Below are 7,011 nucleotides of genomic sequence, written 5' to 3'. Positions count from 1 at the left end.
ACATCTTAAGAGACTGAAACAAATATACAGAAAGGACCCCATTGCCCCAGAGACTGTACCCTCCATATTTTTGCACGGGGGTTCCCAAGATGAGAAACAGCTGGGGGGGGGGAGTGGAAATGGAGCTTATTCCCAGGAAGCAGGGGAAAAGATCCCAAATGAACAAGCAGGCAAGCAGAGACAGACAGATACACTATATCCCCTTCTGCAATGCAAGCCCCCTCCCCAGGCCCATCCATCCATCAACACCATGTGCTCAGCATCTAGGAATGGTCCAAATGTTTGCCAGATGTGTGTGCTGCTGCCCCTTCCCAACCCTGCCAGCAATAATCCCAGGGCAAGCACATCCCTGTGATCTAGGACAGTGTTTTTCAACCACTGTTCCGCGGCACACTAGTGTGCCGCGAGATGTTGCCTGGTGTGCCGTGGGAAAAATTCCAGCCAGAATATCAGCTTTGTGTTCAGCCAAACAGGCCCTGGTTGCACACTGAATAAAGTATTTTATAATTTTTCATATTTCTGTTTACTTACTATTTCATAATAAAGTAATTATAAAATACTTTCTTTGTGTTTATTTGATTCCTATTCAAGAGAATTACTTTATATATAGTCAATATAGGCACAGAGTTATTTTTTTTTAAACATTTTCTAATGGTGGTGTGCCTCGTGATTTTTTTCATGAAACAAGTGTGCCTTTGCCCAAAAAAGGTTGAAAAACACTGATCTAGGAGATATTGGACAGAGGCAGAGGTGAAGGGTTTAAATTAGGGTGTGTTTTGTTTTGTTTTGGTTTTTTTAAAGGTCTTTCCTCAGAAAACATCAGTTGTAATATAAAGGGTTGCACACAGCAAACAGTTTTCTCCGACTGGACCGAGAAGACTCTCGCCAAACTATGTTACTTGCCTGGGGATCACTGTAAGCAGACAGTTAATAGATCCCAATCAGAGTCTTTCTTTCTTTCTCTCTGTCTCTCTCTCTCTCTCTCTCTCTCTCTCTCACACACACACACACACACAATTATTCCACCACCAGCAGAAAAAAATCCCAAATCCTGGATCAGGGAAAAGAGTTGTTGGGGCCCAAGCCTCTCTGAAAGCCATTCCCTCCCACTCAAAGGCCCTTTCTCCTAACCTCAACCATGTAGGGTCCTGGTTGTGAATACTTAACTACACTCTCCATATGCTCAGAGACCCTTCTTCCCCTTACAATTATTCCTCATACCCTGGGGCTAACCCCCTGACACTCACAAAAGTTCCCCGACTCTGCTCTCTCTCAAATTAAGGACTGGGCTCACATGGCTGACACAATAAGCCCAGAATATAGTAGTGATTCCCCCCCCCCCTTTAGAGAGCTGAAATTATCTGATTGGCCACAGCAGCTCATCCTCTTCTAGCTTCCTGATGAGAACTTGAGACCAACCAAAGCTAGCAGGGGAGGCTCCTTGGAGGGGGTACAGGACTGCATCAGCCCCGAACGTTATCTGTCAAGTCTCCTGCAGCCAGCCAGCCAGCTAGCCAGGGAACACAGCCTGCCGACTTCCGCCAGCAACTGGCAACTCCTGGTTCCATCTGGAGTCCAAACACAATTCAACCAGCTGGAATAGATTTGCAGAGACAAGGAGTGAACACAAAAGTGTGCGTGTGGGGAGGGGGAGCCTCAGTAGTCCTCCCCACCCACCCGCTGCCCCTTTTGCGGCACGGGGGGCCAGTGACCCAGCTGGGAGCAATATGGGGAGGGATACCGACCTGCTCCTGCTACCGTCCTGCGAAGTCGTGAGCCACGGCTCCAAAAGAAGCCACCCATCAGACTTGGCAGCGGGAGAAGTTGGTAGTTTGAAAGCACTCACATCCTTCTAAACGCTCCCCTGTTCCTGTCCTATGGGCCTGCCCTGATCCCCCACACCCCAAATCTGGGTATATCGCAATATCGCAGGAAGGAAAGAAGCACACATTGCTTTAGGAGCAGACACATACAAGTACCACCGCAGCCCCAGGAACCGACTCCTCACTGGAGAACAGCAAGGGGTGGGAGCTAGATTCTCCTTTGTTGAAGGGGGTTACTCGGGGTCCCCATCCCCCACCGCCGCTCCTCCAGCAGCAGCACAAGCCCAGCCGTGTGGAAAACGCTTGCTGTCAGAAGAAATCTGGGCCAAGCCGGTGACATCGCCACGTGCAGCTTATGTAAGGGGAGGGCAGAGGAGGACAGGATGGAGAGGAAGAGGCTGGCACAGGAGCGGAGAAACGAGGGGACACTCTTGGAAACTGTGAGGTGGTTTGTTGGGCTGAGGGGGGGGGGGAGATGTGGGGATTCCTCCCCCACGAGGCAGATGGGCCAGAGCTCGTCACGCCACCCAAAACGACCCTCGCCACGTTCTGCGTTCACACAGAACGCAATGAGGTTGGGCGCAGGTTGGCGTGACGCAGATGCCATCGCGGCGGCTGGAGTTGGGAGCTCGGGTCCAGATAAGGGATTTGTGGAGGCTGCAGGGAGATCAGAGAAAGAGAGAGAGACTAAGATAAGCCACAGTTAGAGGTAGAAAAGCATTGCTCTGTCTGGCCTAGCAACCCAGAAGGACAGTGGGCCGCCCACAGCTGTCTTTGGTACAAGGGAACTAGGGTGCCATAGCTTGCTGTTTATTAACTACTGTGAAAGAGAGGCAGTACCACGTTTCTCTGTGCAGGTGAGTAGCCACCATTAGAGGGGGACAGAGGACCATGATCACCCTGGTGGTCTACCAACCAGTTGTAGAGGGGAAGGGAGAGGCACAACTTCAGTGTTGCATAGCAACAGCTAGAGGGCTTCCCCCCACACACATTGTTTTTGCTAGGCTGAAACCCCAGAAGTGGGCAGAGAGTCACGGTTCTGCATGACGTAGCCCAGAGGTACTCGGATCTGGGGGCAACTGGGCCACAAATCAAACTCAGAATACAGAATATTGGCAGTCCAGTGTACAATACAGCACATTTGCAGCTTCTCAGTGGTTGCGCTTGATTCTTGACCACTTAATTGGAGACCAAACAGCCCAGAAGAGGCAGGCTGAAGTTCAGGCTGGTAAGCTCCTCAATCCTTGCTAGAGGCAATAGTGTGCCTTGCAAACATCACAAGACAGGAGCCGAACAGCAGAACTAGCCCTGACTTCGGTCTAGTACAACAGCAAACGTTCTCGTCTTTCCCAGTGCTTTTCCACACAAAGTACTCCTTGCTATTTGACATGTGCTGCTTTGAATCAATCGATCCTACAACTGAGCTGTTTGAAGTCTCTTAAGATCATTTTCATAGCATATATTCAATGCACTGTGATGATACCCTTCCAAACAGTCATGGCCTTCCCCCAAAGAATTCTGGGAGTTGCAGTTCGCCAAGGGTGCTGAGCAGGGTTGTTGTTTTTTAAAAGCTGGAACTCACTGGAACTCAGTTCTTGCACCTCTCAGGCGGGCGCCATTGCCATCCTAAGAGAACAAGGGAGGCATTCACAGGGAACTCTGGAAATTTTAGCTCTGGGAGGGGAGAAAAGGGGCCTCATAACAACTCTCAACACCCTTAATGAACTACAGGTCCCAGAATTCTTTGGGACTGTGTACAGTGGTCTCATAGCGCTTTTAATATATGGTGTGAATGCAGCCTGTCTGTCTCTACCACCGTGGTTTGGATACTGGCTCCATAAATTCATCAATTTCACCACAGGGACACACACGACACCCCAATTGCCCAAGCACCGCTCCCCCACTTAGGCTTGTGCCTCACAGACCAAACCAGCCAGCCCCCATTTTTCTCTTGATCCATACACAAATTTGTGGGGCAAGTCAGGGTGTCATTTCTCCATAGCCTCCTCCCCCTCCCATCTGCAACCCCAGCCCCCAACATATTCCCCCTCCAGGGAACAGTTGTTTATGAGCTTCTGGTGAGGGAATTGATTAACGGTTCCCGTGGGAAGGGGGGAGTGGGGTAGGAGGGCTTTGCCGCCGGCGGGAGTGAATCAATTTGCGCCATCGATTTTTCACGCACTGCGGCAGAAACGGGAGCCGAGGGGATGGCGGGAAGATGAATTCCCCTGCGGTCAGCCAGCTTGCACCAGGCTTGGCCACAAAGAGAACCCCCTACACAACACACACCCTTCCACCATATACACACTAGGACTGAGCATGTATCAGATATTCTAGATCTCTCCCCGCCGCCGCCACAATTTGGAGGGCATTGGTGGGCTATGCTGATGGTCTGTATGAAATACTAATGGGGAAATTTTAAAGCGGGGGTGGGGGCGAAGGGCTGGGTAAATTAAAACTAAATGCTAGCGTCGCTGGAGCTCTGAGGAGAATGGGGTAGACACGGTAATAACTGCAAGGCAAGGTTGTAGAGTGTTATCATCAAGTAGAACAGGATCTAAAGTTCAGGAGAGGAGGCTAGGACTAGGGGCAAGGTCTAGGTACCTAGGCCCACCTTCTTGAGGTTTGTTTTTTTTTTAAAAAAAATCATTATTTAATTAATTTTAAATTTACAGCCTGCTATCTCCCAAGAGCTTGGGTTTTGGAGCGAGCCTGGCTGAAAAAAAGGCTTGGAGGAATTTCCTAGGCCCCATCAGGCCCTGTCTAGACATAGGAAGGTGGCAGTAGTATTGGAGGGGCCTGAACTTGAATTTTGCTGTTGTTGCAATCAGTGTTGGGAATTATTGGGGGGTGGGGGGTGGGGAGTGAAGACATTCCTAATTTGGAACAAATACATGGATCAGTCAAGCCTTGGCCAACATGGAAGAAGATTAGTTGGGAGAACCAAACAGAGAATTGAGAACGGAGGCAGATGGAGCGGGGGGGGGGGGAAGGAGTGGACACGAGGCAGTGTGCTGTAATAAAAACGGGTAAGTCAGATGGAACAGAGAATCTGCACTTAAAAAAATAAAACTCCAACCCTCCTCTGCTATGGATCCTCAGGATCGCCTTGAGGCGGCTACTTCCGAGCCACTTCCCCACTTTTCTTTAAAATAGAAAATAACAATCCACCTCAAGGGGCCCAGCAGCTGCAAGGAACAACAAGACGGGAGAACAAGATTGGAGAGCACTCCACAATAATGAGGAAATACATGCTTTCCTAATACAGCAAGCTCTGGGGGTACAGCAATTGCGCAGAACAGGCCGAGGGGCTGGCTGAAAGCAAAGTGGTAAAGACAGCATGGTAGGAAGGCATAGGGACTGGGGTGGGGTGGGGTGGGCCAAATGCAGCTCTCTAGGCCTCTTTACCTGGGCCACATTCCTCAGCAGCCCTGCTTTGCAACCCCCTTGAGAGTTTTGTTTCTTTGAATTCTAATGATACTTCTCACTTGCAGGGATGGAGGATAGAGAGGGATGTGTGAATGAATTAACGTTGGCTGCTCCCCCCCCCCCCCATTTTTGCTTCTGGCCCTGCCCATGTGGCCCCTGAAAAGTTGCCTTGGAATGAATGCGGCCCTTGGATTCTCTACACCCACAATATAGTCTGGAAATGGGAACAAAGTGAAGGAGAGCTGCACAGGGTCAGAAGCTTGGCTGCAGTAGTAGTAACTCTGAGGATGGCACTAATTCATGGCTCCATTTTATTTTTTCTTAGAATAAGCTGCCCTGGTTGTTGTTGTTGTTCAGTCGTTCAGTCGTGTCCGACTCTTCGTGACCCCATGGACCAGAGCACGCCAGGCACGCCTATCCTTCACTGCCTCTCGCAGTTTGGCCAAACTCATGTTAGTAGCTTCGAGAACACTGTCCAACCATCTCATCCTCTGTCGTCCCCTTCTCCTTGTGCCCTCCATCTTTCCCAACATCAGGGTCTTTTCTAGGGAGTCTTCTCTTCTCATGAGGTGGCCAAAGTACTGGAGCCTCAACTTCAGGATCTGTCCTTCTAGTGAGCATTCAGGGCTGATTTCTTTGAGAATGGATAGGTTTGATCTTCTTGCAGTCCATGGGACTCTCAAGAGTCTCCTCCAGCACCATAATTCAAAAGCATCAATTCTTCGGCGATCAGCCTTCTTGATGGTCCAGCTCTCACTTCCGTACATTACTACTGGGAAGACCATAGCTTTAACTATACGGACCTTTGTCGGCAAGGTGATGTCTTTGCTTTTTAAGATGCTGTCTAGGTTTGTCATTGCTTTTCTCCCAAGAAGCAGGCGTCTTCTAATTTCGTGACTGCTGTCACCATCTGCAGTGATCATGGACCCCAAGAAAGTGAAATCTCTCACTGCCTCCATTTCTTCCCCTTCTATTTGCCAGGAGGTAATGGGACCAGTGGCCATGATCTTAGTTTTTTTAATGTTGAGCTTCAGACCATATCTTGCACTTTCCTCTTTCACCCTCATTAAAAGGTTCTTTAATTCCCTGGTTATTACTTATTTATTTAAAATATTTACACCTCACCTTTCCACTAGTTCTCCCCCAAAAGGCAGTTCAAAATCAACCACAGCTAACCCAAATACATATTTGAAAGAAAGAAAAAGAACAATTGAAGTCTAACGCAAGTCTAGCAGCAGAGTAAAAAAAAAAAAAGCAGGATGTCAAAGTTTACATTAATTAATTAATTATCCCATTCATACCCCTCCCTACCTTTCCTCCAATTAGCTCAAGGTGGCCTATATGGTTCTTGCCTTCCTCATCTTATCCACACAACAACCTTGTGAGGTAGGGTTGGGCTGAGAAAAAAATGACTGGCCCAAGGTCACCCAGTGAGCTTCATGGCTAAGGGAGGATTTGAACCCTGATCTTTCAGGTAGTAGTCCAGCATTCTTAACCACTGCATACCAGAATGGCTATCAAAGGCTTGAGGGAATAAAACAGATTTGATGCGGCACCTAAAAGAGAAAAGAATAAGCTACAAGCAAATGTCTCTTGAGAAGGTGTTCCACAATCTACAGCAGGGCCTCTAATGACCAGCAGGCAGGCAGATCCAAGATAGAAGATGTCCTCCACATACCCTTGTCCTACTCTGTTTTGGACTACCATTTTCCAGTTTGCACCCAGAACCATGCTGGTTGCTAAGTTAGGGTAATTACAT

This window comes from Lacerta agilis, chromosome 14 (assembly GCF_009819535.1).
Source record: "Lacerta agilis isolate rLacAgi1 chromosome 14, rLacAgi1.pri, whole genome shotgun sequence".
Classification (NCBI taxonomy): Eukaryota; Metazoa; Chordata; class Lepidosauria; order Squamata; family Lacertidae; genus Lacerta; species Lacerta agilis.
Note: the sequence above shows the minus strand (reverse complement) of the source record.